Source organism: Trichosurus vulpecula, chromosome 1 (assembly GCF_011100635.1).
Source record: "Trichosurus vulpecula isolate mTriVul1 chromosome 1, mTriVul1.pri, whole genome shotgun sequence".
Taxonomy (NCBI): domain Eukaryota; kingdom Metazoa; phylum Chordata; class Mammalia; order Diprotodontia; family Phalangeridae; genus Trichosurus; species Trichosurus vulpecula.
The window spans coordinates 279,758,816-279,776,924 of NC_050573.1; the positions used below are offsets into that span (position 1 = coordinate 279,758,816).

An 18,109-nucleotide genomic window follows, 5' to 3' on the forward strand; every position below is an offset into this window, starting at 1 on the left:
ATGTGAACTAGACTTTCTTGTTTCTTAAGTAGGTCAAAGGCTCTTGATTCAATCAAAGAAACAAAAGACAACAAAATGTCCATTTTGTTTACCATTACATTTGAAAGGCTAGACCCATCGAAGGTACTTGACTACCTCAGCATTCCAAAGGAGAAAACAGCAAAAAAAAAAAAAAAAAAAAAAAAGGAGTCCCACCCTAATTACCATAACACCTTTCTAGTAGTTTCAACTCACCCTCACTGTTTAGAGGATCAAAACAGATAACAAATACAAAGTGCTTTGTAAACCCTAAACTGCTATATAAGTGCTAGCCTCCGTTTTGTTATTTTTCTGCTATTCTGTAAGTAGTCCAGAAACCACAACAAGACATAGTTGATAGTGTCCGACTTTCAGACAAAGTGATCTCAGTTCAAATTCCACTTCTGACCTTTATTAGCTGTGGGAACATCAGAAGTATCATGGATTGTGAGAAGCATTGGTCAAGGGGATTACCTATTCTGCAAGTTACCTATGTTGACAGAAGCACAGATCCTACACAAATCATATTGAAAAGAGTAAACATTTACAAAAATTAAGCCTCCATCTAAAACTTTAAAAGTTTGAAACTATGTCATAGTAATTAAAATTGAGAATCTAAAAATACCTTTCTAGATTAGTCTGGAGGCATTTAAGAGGGACAACTTTACTTCCATGTTATTAATTGAATTTTGGTATAGTGCTTAAGAGAGTACTTGTCAGGCTTTGCCAGACTTCTGAAATTGCATAGAAAGAGGATGAATTGGAAAAAATCATTTCTCTGGCCTAACATCTCTTTATCAGTCTGCCTCATGTAATAAACAGACACTGGGTGAGTTTGCAGCGTTTGCACTCAATTCTGATCTCTGAAGTTACATGTGAAACTTTGGGTCATGCAACAGCCATGCTTATGTACACAAATCAGGGAGTTAACCTTTCACTACCCAATTTGTCCATGCAAATATAATCATTATTTGCATGGATTCCAGCAGGTATAATTTTGTTGGCAAGGTTAAGGTCCTTTTGAAAATTTGTCTTGGTGTATCAACATTCTTTTTTTGAAGTATGATTCCTTTTGGGGAGGGATGTATAAATTAAGAGGGCAGCAATTTAATGTTTCATGATCTTTCTATTTAGAACAGACTGGATCATCTCTGATTTTTAAAAACTAAGCAAGTTTCAGATTAGCCCACACAGTTCCTGGATGAATGGCATTAGGAATACCTGATGTGCTTATTTTCTGTGACAGCAATAGCTGGGTGCCAAAGGGGCAATACTTTCCCAGATCATTTAATTAGAACACAATTCAGCACCTACTGCAAGGCACACTGCAGACTCTGAAGAAGTATTAATTGATAATGATGTTGTGGGTTCTTGGGCTGGGAAGTCTCTAGACTCTAGAAATGCACTGCACGAATGAATGTAGGATTTAGGGGAGGCGGGGTAGGACGATGATACTTTTTAAAATATAGGTAATAGCCCACATGTATGTACTATTCCATTTACAAAGAGATTTGTCCAGAAAATTTTATTTCCGGGTCTTAAAAAAACAATACTAATTTTTAAGTTACACTCACAAATTTTGCTGTTGTTGCTGTTGAGTCAGTTTCACTCAGGTCCATGTCCATCTCCATTTTGGGTTTTCTTAGCAGAGATACTAGAGTGGCTTGCCATTTCCTTCTCAAGCTCATTTTACAGATGAGGAATTGAGGCAAACAGGGTTAAGTGACTTGCCCAGGGTCACACAACTAGTAAGTATCCGAGGCAGATTTGAACTCAGGAAGATGAGTCTTGCTGATTCCAAGCCCAGCATTTTATTCATTGTGCCACCTAGCTGCCCACGTTCATAATTAATGGATTTTTTTAAGTATCTTAAAATATTGGCTTAAATAAGAGTTTTAAAAAGTGGTGGGTTTAATAACAAAAATAACTTTAGCTGGGTTCATGGAGTTATTATTAAGTTAATCCTATAGAAGGTAAGAGCCAACTAACCAATGATTTGGTAGCTACATGGCTCAGTGGATAGAGCTCTGGACCTGGAATCAGGAAGATCTGAGTTCAAATCTGCACTCAAACAGTTGCTAGCTGAATGCCTCTGCCTCAGTTTACTCAACTGTAAAGTGGGGGTAATAATAGTAACTGCCTCCCAAGGTTGTTGTATCAATGAGAACATATGTGTAAAGCACTCAGCATAGTGCCTGGCACATAAGGGGTACTTAATAAATGCTTGCAAAACAATTATCCTTATATTTCAAAAGATCTGTGATCTCACAGGCACCTCCTCCTCTATGGCAAAACAAAACCTCTCTATGACTTTTTATCTTGTGCAAACCTGTGTACTTCTTTAAGCCATCTATCTGTGCATCAATCAACAGGCAATTATTAAGCACTTACTATATGACATTCACTGTGCTAAGTACTGTAGTTATAGAAAAAAAAGTGAAAACAGACCCTTGTCCTCAAAAATCTTATATTCTAAAGGAAAGAAAGTATATATAGATAAGATACATACAGAATATATACAAGAGAAGCAGAGAGGGTAGTGAAGGGGGAACCAGCACCAAAGAGGAATGGGACAATCCTTTTACAAAATTACAAGATCATAGTTCATAGAATCATGGATTTAGAGTGGAAAGTACCTTAGAGGTCATCAAGTCCAACTTTCCTTTTACAGATGAGGAAACTGAGGCCAAGAGAGGTTGAGTGATTTGCCCAGGTTCACAAAATAAGTGTTTAAAACAACATTTAAACTCAGGTCTTCCCAACTTCCCAATGTCCACCATTCTACTCACTACCCCAAACTGGCATTTGAGGTAAGTCTTGAAGGAATTCAAGGATTATAAGAGGCTAAGGTACAGAGGGTAATTCCCAGCACAGAAGACTGGTAGAAGATCTTCTTGAAAAAGGAGAAGGGAAGAAAATCACCAAACATTTGAGCCATCCCCCATTCTTGATACATGTGCTGCCCACCTATTTTCAGTCATACACATCCTTGATATTTTTTTTATGCCACTGACTGTATGGGAGTCATCACTGGTAGTATGTTTCAGCCTCTGTAAAGCTACAACTCACCTGTCCATTTTCTTGTCTGGTTATGTGAAATTTTGATTCTTCTGAGGTAATGATGTTCCATGATTTGTCACCACAGAGCATCATCAATTAAATATAGTCCCTTCTTGCACTAAAAGGGCCTTTAAAAAAAGTTTGGAGCTGGGAGAATATTTTAAATGCTCTCTTTAAATATGTATATGCACATATTAAATTCACGAATAATCTAAGACATCATCATCATCATCATCATCATCATCATCATCATCATCATCATACCATCTTAAAGTTTGCCAAGCCCTATAGATAAGTTATTTCATTGGAGCCAAGTGAAGTAGATGCTATTATCCCTACCTTGTTGATGAAGAAACCAAGGCTGAGAGTACTCAAATGATTTGCCCAGAATCAAACAGCTAGTAAATTCAAACTCAGGTCTTCCTGACTCCAAAGTCAGTACTAGAGATGATATGTTAGATGACCTACTAAGGACCAACATTACCAAAGACATTAAAAAAAATACTAAGTTGTCTGTGATGAGTCACAGAGGAGCTCCTATGCAGAGTCCAAATAGGAAAAAGTATTCGCTGTTAAAAATGAGTCTCTCCAAATGTTCCTATGTACAGGTGATGCTGTACCAATTTCACTGAGTACAGGACACTGCTCAAAGACACTTCAATGAAATTTATTCAAAAGAGATCAACCTAGTCATCCACACAGGGGGAAAAAGTGGATGAAAAACACTTTCCACTTTTATTTTCCCCAAAATAAATTGGCTTTCACCAATCTGAATTTACTTTCAAATTACTTCAAAAAGTGAATGTAAAGCATCTGAGCAAGGGGGAAAAAATCAGGATTACAAGCTGAAGATAGAGCCCAAAATTCTGCAAGAAATTAAAGTTTTGGGCACAAAAACCCAGTACAGTACTTGTATTTCTTAGATTCTCAGAATCTACTTTACTTTTGGACACTAAGGTATTCATAACTTTTAAATAAGAGTTAAAAATGAAAAATTTCCTAACGTTCACTTTTTTAAAATCAAAGCAGCTATCAGGAGCACAGAATTTTAGAATTAAAGGAGCCTTAGACTTTATCTAATTCAAGTGCCTCTTGTTATAGAGGAGTAAACTGATTAATTTGATTTAAACACTAAACTGAAGACTTTGTTTACCCAAAACATAGTGACTTGCACATGGAGTTCAATAAGTGCTTGTTGAATTGGAATGAAATGGATTAGAATGCCTTGCAAATGACTTGGCAAGTTACTTCATTTGTCTGGGTCAGTTTCCCCATTTTTTTTTAAATTAGGGGGTAGGACTATTTAATCTCTCAGATCTCTTGCTGATAAACCCAACTGAAAAATTGCCTGCAAACAAATCTGGGGGACTTTCCAGAAGCCAGAATTTTGGGTGTGAAGGTACTTCCAAGTCCTGAAGTTTAAAGTATTTAGGTGGCCCAGTGGATAGAGTGTTGGGCATGAAGTCAGGAAGATTCAACTTTGTGAGTTCCAACCTGGCCTCATACACTTATTGGCTGTGTGATCCGGGGCAAGTCACTTCACACTGTTTGCCTTAGTTCCTCATCTGTAGAATAGAAAACCACCCTTTCTTTGCAAAGAAAATCCCAAACAGGGTCACAAAAAGTCAAATATGACTGAAATGACTGAACACTGAAATGACACAACAGCAAAACTGGTACCCAGAGAAAAGAAATCAACTGCTTAAAGGTATAGATACAGTTAGGGAAGAACCAGGACAAGAACTCCAATCTCATGCTTCCCAGCTCAGTATTCTTTCAACTAAATGTGATAAATTTCTGTATAAAATAAATTTCATAAATATCTGCAAAAACTATGTGTGCAGATACAAGGTTAAAGCAGGAAGCATTAACTCTTGTAAATCCTAACTCCAATAGTTGGGCTACCTTACAAAAAAAAAATTGAAATAATTTAAAGGGAGCACTTTTTTTTCCTCTAAAATGTCACGTAATTAGTTTCTTGTTTTAAATAAATTACTTGGCTAATCTATTTCAAACTCAAACAGTGGTATTGTTTATATTCCTAAAGCAATTTTGAAAAGAAAAAAATTCTAAGAGGCATGAATTTTCTTCACTTTCTCACTGCAAAATCAGGTGATTTTAGAATCATATAATTTCAGAGTTGCAAGAGACATCATAGGTCTTCTAGATCAGATATTCTTTCAAAAACATTGCTAATAAGAGGTCATTGACATTCCCCTTAAAGAACTGCAGTGATAAAGATTCCAAACACTTCAATGGCAGTCTTTTCCAGTCTGGAATAGCTCTAATTGATAGCAAGAGTTTCATCACATTAATCCTAAATCTGGTTCTCTGCAGCTTTCATCCATTATTCTAAGCTCTGTCATTTGCCACAAAGCAGGAAAAAAAAAATTAATTCCTATTCCAGATGACAACCCTACTTGAAGACAGCTACAGTTCCTTGCTGAGGCTAGTCTTCTCCAGATATTCCTTCAACCTATCTTCATATAACTTCCTCTTGCACCCTAACCATCAAGGCTACTCGATTCTAGATTCTTTACATTTTGTCAGTGACCTTCGTAAAATGTGGCACTGATAAAAAGACATGACATGCTCTTTTGGGGCTGACCACAAATTTTAGGTTTTTTAAATGTCAACTGGGCCTCAACAACAGAACAATCATTTTACTCCTATGTAATTGATTTTCTATTGTCATCTCAATAATGGCTATTCTTAAGCTATTCTTCCCTCCTCAACACTCCCCCAATAATTCTTTCTCTATATCTCCACAGCAGACTTTGCCTCATTCTTTACTGAGAAAAAGAAAGATATTCAGCCATCAGCTCGTTATCCTCCCCCCTTTTTACATTTTAAACATCCTTCATATATTTGCTCTTTCACTCTTTAACTCCAGTCTGATGAAAAGATGGCCATTCTCCTTGCCAAGACCATCTTCTCTATTCATATTCAGGAGCTTATCCATCTGCTTTACTTCACTCCCCAGCCAGCTTCTTGCCAGTCACCTTTCCACTCAGACCAGTAATCATGCCCTTGAGTACTTAACCCCTTTTCTGTCCCCAAAGCCCGGACCTGGGGGCCTGCTAGCCTGGTTGGTGGTTGCCTTAGTCACTCACTACTTATAGGTACAGCTCTAGCCACGTTTCACTTTATCTCCCTGTCAGCATCTCACTAATGCCACATGTTTACATTTTTATCTTCTCTAAGGCCTTTCCAAGATCTAGATCTATAATAAAATTAACTTTGCCAGTGCTCCAGGAAAGGGTGTGCCAACTCTCCTTGGCTACCACTCCTGTCTATATATTGTGTATCTTAATTCAAGTATAAGTTCCTTTAAGGTATGTCCTTTCTTCATTTTTTGTCTTTGCATCCCCAATGCTTAACACAGTGCTTTATACATAACAAGTTTTTAATATATGCTTTTCCATTCATCCATTCATTCCTCTCCTCTTCCTCTGTAATCTTTAATCTCCCCCTATCCAAGGACATTCCTGGCTTCTCTTCTATGCTTCAAAAAACTTCACTTAATTCCACCATCCCCTTAAGCTATTGTTCTTTATCTCTCCTATCATCCACAATCAAACTCTTACAAAAAGCTATCTGTAGTCTTTGCTTCCTTCTTCTCTACTCTAACTTACTTTTCAATCACTTGCAATCTGGCTTCCTAACTCATCACTCAAGTGAAACTTCTCTTCAATTTATATTCCTCTCTCTCTCTCTCTCTCTCTCTCTCTCTCTCTCTCTCTCTCCTTCTCTCTCTGTAAAAATTTTAGTTCAGATAATATATACCAGTACAATTACACATGACAAAAAAAATCCTGTTTGCTTTGTCACCCAGAAAATTTGGAACAACTAACAGTCCTCTAGCCTAGCACACTTTAATTAGCACAGTCTGTCTCTTTCTAACTCTTGTTATTAGAAAAATAATAAACTCTCAGGCAGGTCTAGAGGCAGTCTCCTGAACCACTTCTATCAAGCTGACCCTTTGGTCTGAGTGTTATAAAACATAGCTTTCCTAAGCTCAAATATCATAATATTAATAAATTATTTATTTAAAAAATAAAACAAAAAGCACCCTAAACCACTTCTAAGAATGCAGTTCTTAGAGGTGCTTGTTATATTTCAGGATGTTTGTGTTAACAGTAAGGTTATCACTGGAACAACCAAAAGACATTTTGATTAGATAGAATCAACCTTAAATTTCTAAATTATTTACATCATCTAAATACTGTAATTTATAGGTGATTTGGGGATCCTGGGAGATCAAATTATTCCCACAGTAGAGGGCTACAGGCTCACTTCAGTTTAAAACAACTAAGTAGCCTTTGCAGACACCACCAATTCAGAAATGTAAAAGTTTAAATTTTGGGCAGAAACTATGTGATTTCTTTCAGACTAATCTCCTGGAAAGGCATTAGGTGTATATGCCTCCATCTGTGGTCTGCCAACCACAGATGAGATGTTCTCCTGTTCTCCTTGTGACAGCAACAGCTGATTAGGGTACGGATTACTCAAATTTGTTAGCTTCTCCAGTCAATTTTCATCAAGGTAATAAATTACAGAATCTGAATTCACTGTGATTGCTTTAGGGCCACTGGACCCCTTCATGCTCCCCACACTCACCTCCACCCTGGCCCATAATACCATAATACCACCCAGCTTAAGAGAACAGAGAGGGAGAGTAAGACTGGAGTGATCCCAATAACAAGCCAGTTACTAACTGTACGCCTTCTATCATACAGGTGCACAAACCTATTGGCTCAGAAAGTAATCACATCACTGCACGTGATGAAATTATTTCTTACTTTTGATTCTGCTGGTTAATGGATTATTGGGGGCTACTCAGCTTCACTGAAACCCAAAACTAGTCTTCACTCTCTGTGCCCAGGTATAACAACAGCTGTTGTGGTGGTCAAAGACTGATAACACCAGCACACAGGAAGGCTGCTAGCACAGATTCTTTGGTCTGCTTTTCTAAGGAAAGCAATTTTAAAGGGTTAACAATCTTACTTTAATTAAACATACATATACCATTCACTGAGTTCAGGGGGAAAAGTCAGCACCTTGAACTTCAGAGAAAATACAAACAAAAACCACAAACAGATCAACAGACAGGCTTTGTCCGATCAATACATCATAAACATAGTTACCAAAAAGAGAAGCAACAACACCTGGGTTTTTCAAATCCGGGGTGGTGGGGGCGGGTGGGGGGGTGGGGCTCTTAACAATGGCTACTCAGAGTCTTATCTGGTCAATTCACATGACACTCTTCCAGTGAGTAAGAACCCCCAAAACAAAAGACCTGCCTCAGCTCCTTCTCGGGGTCAGAGGGCGTCACAACCATGTGACTCAAACCTATGTGAACTAGGCTTTCTTGTTTCTTAAGCAGGTCAAAACTCTTGATTCAATCAAAGATTTCCTAGTGCTAAGAAGCACTTCAAAACAAAGACAACAAAAAGTCCATTTTGCTTGCCATTACTTTTGAAAAGCAAAACTCATCATGAAGGTACTTGATTATCTCAGCATTCCAAAAGAGAAAACAGTAAAAAAAAACAAGTCCCACCCCAATTACCAGAACATCAGGGCAAAGGCCACTCCTCCAGAAAGATTCCCTCACCCACACTCTAATTATATCTCAGACGCTAACCGTGACTTCTAGAACACAGGAAAGGAACAAAAATAAGAAACCGAGCTCCAGGGCAGGAGTTATTGCATCTGGAAAGGGTCAAATTCTCATTTAGTAGCACACATCTCCTGTAGCCACAAGTTTGAAAGTTTCTCCCAAAAGTTACCATCTTTGGGAATATTTTATCTGTGCCAACTCCAAGGAATACAATCAGTAAAAAAAGAGAAATTGTGACAAGGATGACTCAGTTATGTTTGGTTATTTTTCCCTCTTCATAACTTGTATTTGTCTTTGATGGTTCCTTCCAATGTTTTGTTTTGTTTTGTTTTTTTTCACCATTATAGAGCCTCATTGCTGCCTGGGCATCTTGAACTGACTTCATAGCTATTTTTTTACACCAATAATTTTCTCACTGAGCTGTTTCAGAGATGGACTTATACTCTTTACTTGTGTCCTGAAATGTTTATATTTCTGTGTGTCTTGGATCTTGTTTGAGGACGATCAAGAAGCAAACTCTTAAAGTCATTATGCAGGGCATGTTCAATTAGAATCCTGCCTTTAAGCAGGTCTGCCACCTCCTTCCGAACAACCTGGTACTTTTCTCCATGTTTAATGTCCTCTGGCCAAATCCAATAATCAGTCACTTTCTCTGTTGGCTTCATATACTTGTCATAAACACACTTCCCAAACTAATTCACAGTGAACACAAGACAAGAATGTTTTCTTTCCCATTTGGCCCTGCCTCCCAGCATCTCACAATCCATGACTACAGGTTTGATCATGCCTTCAAATGCCCTTTCTTTCACCAATGACAGATTTCTTTCCTTCGTACTCAGTTTTTTTGGGGGGGAGAGGGAAGGAGAACTATTTTTGTAGCTTCTTGGACAATTGGAAGTTTCCATATCTTTAGGATCTACATCAACAAATCAGATGTCTGATTCTGTTGGTGGAGGAAGAACTCATTCTCCTGTGTTCCTCTTCTCATCCTTGATGTCCCCTATTTTCTGGTGAAGGGGGCCATTTTTTCTTCTCTTGGTTTTCACTTCATTGCCCTTGCTGTTTGTTTCCCTGAACATTTTTATGAGGGACAACCTTTGTGTTGTTCAAAGACCCTAAAAGTACATGGGCTTTGGAGGAGGGTTGAGCTATTTTGTGTGCCAGCTCTGGTAGTTCTGCATGACCATGTTCTTCCTTTCCAAAACACTTCTGTCATTTTGGTGGTGGACTTTTTTTTTTTCCTGGGGTTCCTTTGAGTTAGAAAGGAACTTTTCTGGACTTAGTGTTTTTAGTTTCAACACATTCTGCATGGCCTTCTAGTTCTGAGAAAATTCTAGCAGCCCCTAGGCTCCCTGGCATCATTATTCTCCTATTTCTTGGAAGTTTCTGTGGCTTCTGCAGGTATTTTTCCTTCCACAATTTTTTCTCCCAATCGGGCTTCTTGACAAGCTCTGGCTAGGCCACAGCGCAGCCCTCATAGTTTTGTTGAACCTGGGCCTCCACTTTCATCTCGTTGCCATCCAAGGGCCCCCAGGCTGCTCAAGCCCTCTCCTGTCCCAAAGGCTTAAAGTCCCCTTTCCTGCCCCTCCAGTGTGGACAGCAGCCAGTCCCTTCATTGCATGGTGAAAAGGCTCCAAGTGAACCCTTAAGAAACCTCTCGGCTTCCATAGCCAGACCACTGGCAGCTTCTTGGCGGCTCAGTAGGCACACAAACACACATGCAAGCACACTCTCACGGCCGCACAGTCGCACGTGTGCTTGTGCACGTGCATGCGGCCCTTTTTGCAAACCTGGAAGCTGTAATAATTTCTTAATTGCCAAATCAAATGGTCTTTCTTCAGCAGGCATGTTTCTCGATTTTTACATAGCATTTGGCACCATTTGTTACCCCTCCTGCATACTTTTTCCCATAGTTTTTATGCCATTCCTCTCTCTTGGTTCTCCATCTACCTGTATTTTATTCTACTTAGCCACATCTTCCCTGTACAATTCTTTTTAGAAGTATCATCCAATATATTAGTTACTCCCCCCAAAAAATTAATAAACATGTTACTTATGACATAACATGTCATTCCTTACTTAGAACATAATATGTCATTCATAAATGTGTACCTGGGATATTGCGCAAGAGACCCCTTTCTGAATTAAGAGATTAATGACTACTTTGAGGGTCTGATCATTTCATTAATTCTCTTCACTATGATCCAGCCAGTGGTTGTAGCCTCTTGTGGGGCTACAATTTCAAGAATCCATCTATGTACCAAGCACCCTAACTTTTCTCATCAGCACATACTATTAATATAACTACCGTTATGTAGGGGTCTGTGGTTTTTTGTTTGGTTTTTTTTAAGCCTTGAAAAGGAACCAAACACTCAGAAAGGTTGGGAAAAGATTATCTAGCCCAAATCTCTAAATCTTACCCACTAGGTAACCTGATTAAAAAGTAAATCCAGTAAGATTGTCATGATCTATTTTTGATGAAGCTATGCTGACTCTAAATGACACACATTTCCTTTTCTAAATGCTCACAAACCATCTCTCCAGTAGAATTTTGCCAGAAATCAAAATCAAATTCTATATTTTGCAGATTTCACCCTATTTCCATTTTTTCCCCAATGAAGACAGCATCTGTCCCTCAGTCCTGTGGCATCTCACCAATTATCCATGATCACTGTCAGAAGCTCAGAAATTGCTTATTTTGTTAGCCTGGGATATAGTTCTTCCGGGCCGGGGGGAAGAATTAATCGAAGGAAATTAGGCACCCTCTTTACTGTTTCTTCACCTCTCTTTGGTTTCAAATCCTTGTTAAACATATTTCATTCTGTCCTTCCCAGTATAGTGATTATTCTCATTGGTAGAAAAAAAATAAGTGAAAAAATAATAGTAATGGCAACAATAAACATCAACGGCAAATAGCATGTCTAAGTACTGTAAGGTTTACACAAGCTTTTTACAACAACTCTGGGAGATAGGTGCTATAATTTTATTTTATGCATGGAGAAATAGCTTGAAAGAGTTTAAGTGACTTGCTCAGAGTCACAAGTCTGGTAAGTGTCTGAAGAAGGATTCAAACTTAGGCTTTCTTGAGTCCAACTCCATTGTCCATTGTGTCACATAGATGCCTAAAGCTGAGGGATTCATTCTTTTTTCTTTATTTAGGCCCACCTGGCCCCATCTTTTCTTTGATCAACATCTTACATGCTAAATTTACTGTATATTCTTTGCATACCTTATAGTACTATAAAAATACTAGTCATTTTTATTTTTATTATTACTATTGTTATCGATGTTGTTCTTATACTTTGTTTTAGCTCTCCTGACTCTATTTTTAAAGGGCCATGCCACTTTTATACTCATGCTCAGTTACCTGCCCTTACTTGGGTCTTCAGTAAATTTCTTTATCAAAAATAAGTTGGTCTATGAATTCCCTAGGCATATACATGAGTCTCTAGACAGCTCTTTTTTTCTGCCTTAATAGAATAATTTTTTTGTGTCTTTTCTGTTTCAAAAACTAGCTCTACCTTATTGGTCAGAATCAGGTCCTGATTTCCAGTACCTCTTGATAACATAATTTGTGAATTAACTTCTCTATTACACTTGTCAAGATTTTTTTAGTTGCACTGGTTTTAGCATAAGAGTGGAAGCTTCCCCTAGTAACAACTAATATCTACTATTTACATAGTGTTTTAAGGTAGGCTTTATCAACCAACAGTTTGAACTCATCATTCTGTCTCCAAGTATTGCCCTCCATCCACTGTACCACCTAACTACCTATGTTACCACATGACAGGTTTGTGATATGTTTTCTTAACTCTTCATCTATGTCCCCTTCTTGAATTGTGATAAATAATATTTTCCCATGATATAACTTCTACTTTTCTTCCATTGACCCACAGCCAACTGTTTTCCTCCATATTTCCTTCACGCTTATTCCTGTATTGCCTCACATGTATAGATAGTCTTAATATACATTGTAACTCTATCATTCTTTTTTTCCCTTTTTTTCCTTTTGAAGGAGATGAAGCATCCAATAACTGTATTCAACTCGAGTTCTGTACCACCAACCATCATTAACCTAAGAGTTCAACTTACCTGCTTGCATTTAGATCACTTATATATCTTCTTTATTATTTATACTTGAAACATTTGTCTAGAAACAGCCATGGCCACGGATTTTAAGACTATCCCTCTTCTGACATCTTTCAATACTTGAAGGAATTTCTGATTTTATCCATGCGGGTAGTCCCTCTATTTGTACATATCATAATCTGTCTGTGGCTTCTCATCCTCTCTAATTCTTGTCCATGCTCTCCCATGGCTCCTTATTAGAGTATCATACAACATGCCACAGGTCTTCCTTCCTGTTTTTTGCACTCCAAGGGTACAATGCATGCATTCAGGTTTTCTGTCTGTTATTCCTTGATCTCATCCCATGACTGGCCCACCTTTTTTTCCCGCAACACATTCGCCCCAAAACATCCTCAATGGTGCTTCTATACCACAATCCATTTGAATTCACTGTGGTTCTCTCCATTGATATTTGGATCATCTATGATTTGGATTCTTTAGAAATTATAGGATTCTAAGATTCAGAATCACATAGGATCACTTAGAAAACATTTCACTGCCAGTCCCCAGGCCTGCAATACCTCCCCTCCTCATCTCTGTCTGCTGGCTTCCCTGGCTTCCTTTCACGTGCCAGCCAAAATCTTACCTCCTACAAGAATCTGTAGGACAACCTCTGTTGATTTTTTTCCATTTTATCCTGTATGTAGCTATTTGCATGTTGTCTCCTCATTAGACTGTAAGCTCCTTGAGGGCAGGAATTTTTGCCTCTTTTTGTATCTCCAGTGCTTAGCATAGTGCCTAGCACACAGTAAACACTTCATAAATGTTTAGTGAATTGAATTGAATTGAAGGGATTCTGTCTGCATCTGCAGAGAGAACAATAAACCAAATCCATATACAATCACTGATATACACTGTCACTTTATTACATAGAAATCAATACAATGATAACTAAGCCAATTACTTAATAGATGATTGTTGGAGAAGGGGTTTTTGAATATGTGGTTCCCCAAAATTTACTTTGCTTAATATTCTTAACAAATTGTACAGTGGAAAGAGCACTGGTTCTCAATTCGCAGAATCTGCTTTGAAAATCTTTCTCTAATATTTATTGTTTATGTGACTTTGAACAGGTTATTTCACTTCCATGGGCCTCATTTTCCATATTAGTAAAATAAAAGGGTTGAACTAGATGGCATCTGAGGTCCCTTCCAGCTCGAGATCTGTGATCCACTTTTAGATGAGTATTTACATTTTCTATTTTTTGTAAATATTCACCAATTTAAATATCTTGAAATAAACTTGCCAGATAAACCTTTCTTAGGTTTACTGTTTTAGCAATAAAAAAAATTTGGGTAGAATGTCAAGATGCATATGCTGAATGTATGAGTATTTCTTGAGAGAAAAGAGCATAATAGATTTAACATTTATAGTTTGGCTTCTGGCTAATCCAATCTACAGAGCTAAAGTATAGCCACACCAATGGCGCATCAGTGGAAATATTCCATTTGAGAACAGAAAAAGATAAAATGCTTTCAAATATAACATCTCTATATTGCTCATGAAATAAATTACGAAGAGTGATGGGAAATTGTTGAGGTTCATATAATTATCTAAAAGTTCAGAGTTACCGTCTGACACAACTACTAGGGCCTTGTAATTCACCAGCAAAAAAGACTATGTATCTTTCATTTTATTGTAATCTTCGAGTCATCTATACACATGGAGATCTCTTTGAAAAGACAGGACAATTATTTTCTTTTAACTCTCTTTACCCCAAATGTTAGCTCTTTTCAGAGGAAGCAAACACTTTGTTACTAGGCTTGGGAGTTTTCAGAAGGGGGTAAAGCAGCCGCTTTGGGGGATTCTCTTTGGGACCATCAGAGAACAGCTGGAGAGGCTCTCTTCATGAAATTGAGAGGGGCAGCTGGCAGGCTCTCTTTGGCTTTGTTGAATTTTTTTCTTTCTTTTTTTTTTTGAAGGGTGACGGTCCCCACCCCCACCTCCCTCCTCTCATCAAATCCTCTCTAATCCCCTTTTGTAATTCCCAGCCTCTTTGGTGGGACAGGAACTTGTCCACCCCATCCTGAGTACCAGCAGGAGCCAGAAACTCTGTTTCTACCTTCTTAAAAACTAAAGCTTCATGCACCCAAATAAGCAAGGGTTACCCTAGTGCCTCCATCATTGATTGCCTAGACAAGTCCGAGACAAGTAGCCTCCCTTCTAGTCTATCTGCCCTTAGTAACACCTTCAACATAGCTAAAGCAAATATAGGACCCAGGAAAGGATGGTCAAAGGTCTGTAGGTAAATAAAGAAGTGATGATGAGATATTTTAACCTTCAGCAAAAATCCCAAATTAATTCAGTAATAATGTGGGAGGGGAGGGACATACAATTTGGGAAAGAGAAATGCTCATATTTTAAAATAACATCTACTTTCCTCTATCAGCCAAAGACCACTATAGAAACTTCTTGGATACAATGTATTATCAATTACAAACTTGCATTTATTTAAAATTCTTCTGAGGTGAGTGAGGGTCATATTTCAACACTGGCTCCCCCTTAGTAAATCATTTTCTGGTCAAATATTTTGTTAAGAAATTGGTACATATTAAATATATACTTATAATAATGTATATTCACACATTAGGGTTAAGGCTTTTCATTTATTTATGCAGGGAATTTCGGCTTGGATGAAGCATCCAAGTGAAGTCTTGCATAGAAATTATAAGAATAAAAAAATGTACTGCACATTTACTTGCTTTAAATATTGCAGGGGTGAGCTAGGAGGGAAGCTTGCTATGTCTTTGATTTAGTACAAAATTAACTGGAGAACAGAGGAATTGGAACAGAAGAATAGTATGCATTGAGATTAAAAGACAGTTCACATCCTAAACATTAAGAATTATTCCTTCTTCTTTTCTACATTCTTACTATAAAAAATTACCTTGTACATAGAATTACTATAGAATTTTTTTCCCATAAAGTACTAAAATCTTAAAGAACTTTATCTCAGAGTAGTTGAAGAGAGTTTACTATAATAATCAATAAAACACTTCTTCAAGGAAACATAAATTGCTTCAAACAGAGAATTAAAATTTATGATTTCCTCCTCCCCAACCCCACCTAGTTAAAGCGCCAGGCTGGAATCTATCTCTAAGAGCATAGCCACACACCTAAGAGAGATATAGATTTATACATTTGCATTACAATGTTTTACACATGACCTTTGACTTAATAGGATACTATTAAAATTAAGCTATTAGAACAAAAAATGGACTTCCTAATTTATTCATTGCTTTTTAAAAAAAAGATCCAGCAAGAGGAGCTAGCTCTAGAAAAAGATTTCAAAATAGATACTCTAATAATACTTTAGTATATCTGTGAAAGAATTTATCTTTGTCCTGAAGTTATCAGAAATTCTAACATTTCCTCTAACCAATTAGAATTCTGCATTCTGATTAATTGAAAGATTGCAGACACTGATAACCCCCTTTAAAGAATTTCTAAAAACACCTTAACATCACAGATAAATATCTATATTGATTGTCAAAGAACTGCTAACCTACTTATTCTGCCATATCCTTAGAAAACAATTGAGGAGGAGAGATTCATACAACTGACTTCTCTAAGCTACACAATGACTGGGACAGAGCCCTGTTTAGCTACAAGGCTAGTAAATGACTAACAAATTTAACAGAGTTGATGTCGAACAAATTTCTGAATAAGGATTCTTCTTTCCCATTGCTTAAGCCAAGTTCCTAAATACCAATCCATGCAGCCAATTATTTGTCCACTTCTATTAGTTTGTATAGCATCAGAAAATACTTGAGATATTCAAAAATCAACACACTTACATGTAAATTACCGAAAAAATTTAGAAACATACAATGACTTGGAGCATAGATATTTGTAGTTATACCCAGTGAGATAACGGGGGCTATAGATCTTTCCAGCAAGTGAAAATGTTGCATGATGCTTGCCTCTTTAATTAGCATATAACATCCTTGCTTCCACATAGAATAAAGTGTTTTGCAAACCTTAAAGCTCTATTTCAGTATTAAATGATATGATAGAAAAGTCTTGTTAAATTAACTGAAAGGCTTCCACATGTTCTTTACCCACTTCACAAATTATTTCATCTCTCTTCTCCTTTCCACTTCCTATTATCTTAGAAGCTGCATAATCCCTATTTGGAGAATCAAAGTTTAGAAACAGCTTTCTCAAAGAAAAGGGGCTGTCTTTTCTGGACAGCAGCAACAACAAACAACAATATGGCTGGTGTTGTGAAAGAGCCTACCTGCTTATGCCAGAAAGCTCTCAGTGAACAACAAGGGGATGGACGGATGACTCAATCCATTAGTGTCAGCTATTACAGTGATGTCACAGACAAGTAAAAGAATCGCTGTGAGCCATGCACCAGTTTCAGGGTTTATGACGTCAGCAGAGGCCCTGGAGTAATTTATAGCATTTTGTTTACTCTGGAGCCATTTGATATGTATTAATACATGCAGCAGCAGCTGTCTCTTTTACTAAAAGAGTGTGCTCATGTGAGCTGTCTCGCCCAAACTGAGAACACAAGAACACTCTAATAGCAAAAGAGGCAGCTGCTGCTGCATGAATTAATACATTAAAAGTTACTCTCTCATTTGTTATTCCTTTTAAATTTTCACTTTATTATGTTTAAAACAAAAATACTCAATTTTTAAAAAATAAAACTTCTGCAAGGAGCTTGCAAATTAATACATATAACAAGCCAAAAGAGACAGATTTTTTTTTAAAGGGCAAGTATGTTGAAGACAAATAAAAACACTTAAAGTATTCATTATTTTCAGAACAGAAGCATCTGGTGATTTTTAAATGCTCTAAGTAGTGAAAATGGGAGAAGAGGGGTTTCCCACTTCTAGTTTTGATATGACTGAGTCATTCATTGTCTGCAGTATTAAGTTATATTGACCGGAAGTAGAAAATCTCTCTATCTAGAAATAAAATAAAATTAGCCTAATCATGCAGGATGATATCCAACTTTATTTGATCTACTCATGACACCAGTTCTACCACTAATAATAGTAGTGCCCTAGGTTATAGTTTAGCTAAGCCAGAACTAAATCTTTATCCATAGAGAAGTAGAAAGCTCCCCACCCCTCACCCCGAAAAGAATGTAGAGTGGCTCTGATTCTGGCAACCAAGATTTGGGTTTTTATTTTGGGATACCACCAGTCAAAATCTCACCTCTTGTCTGGTCTAGGAAATGGAAAATTTTCAGTAGCAAAATTAGATAAAACATTTCAATATTTGTATTTCCAAGTACTCAACATACCCAAGACTATTGGAACTAGAATG

At 37.3% G+C, this 18,109-nt stretch overlaps 1 pseudogene; it reads right to left on the reverse strand.

The window, feature by feature from the left end:
* Positions 1-8,945: 8,945 nt before the first annotated feature.
* LOC118837092 lies at positions 8,946-9,603 on the reverse strand (annotated as a pseudogene).
* Positions 9,604-18,109: the final 8,506 nt, after the last annotated feature.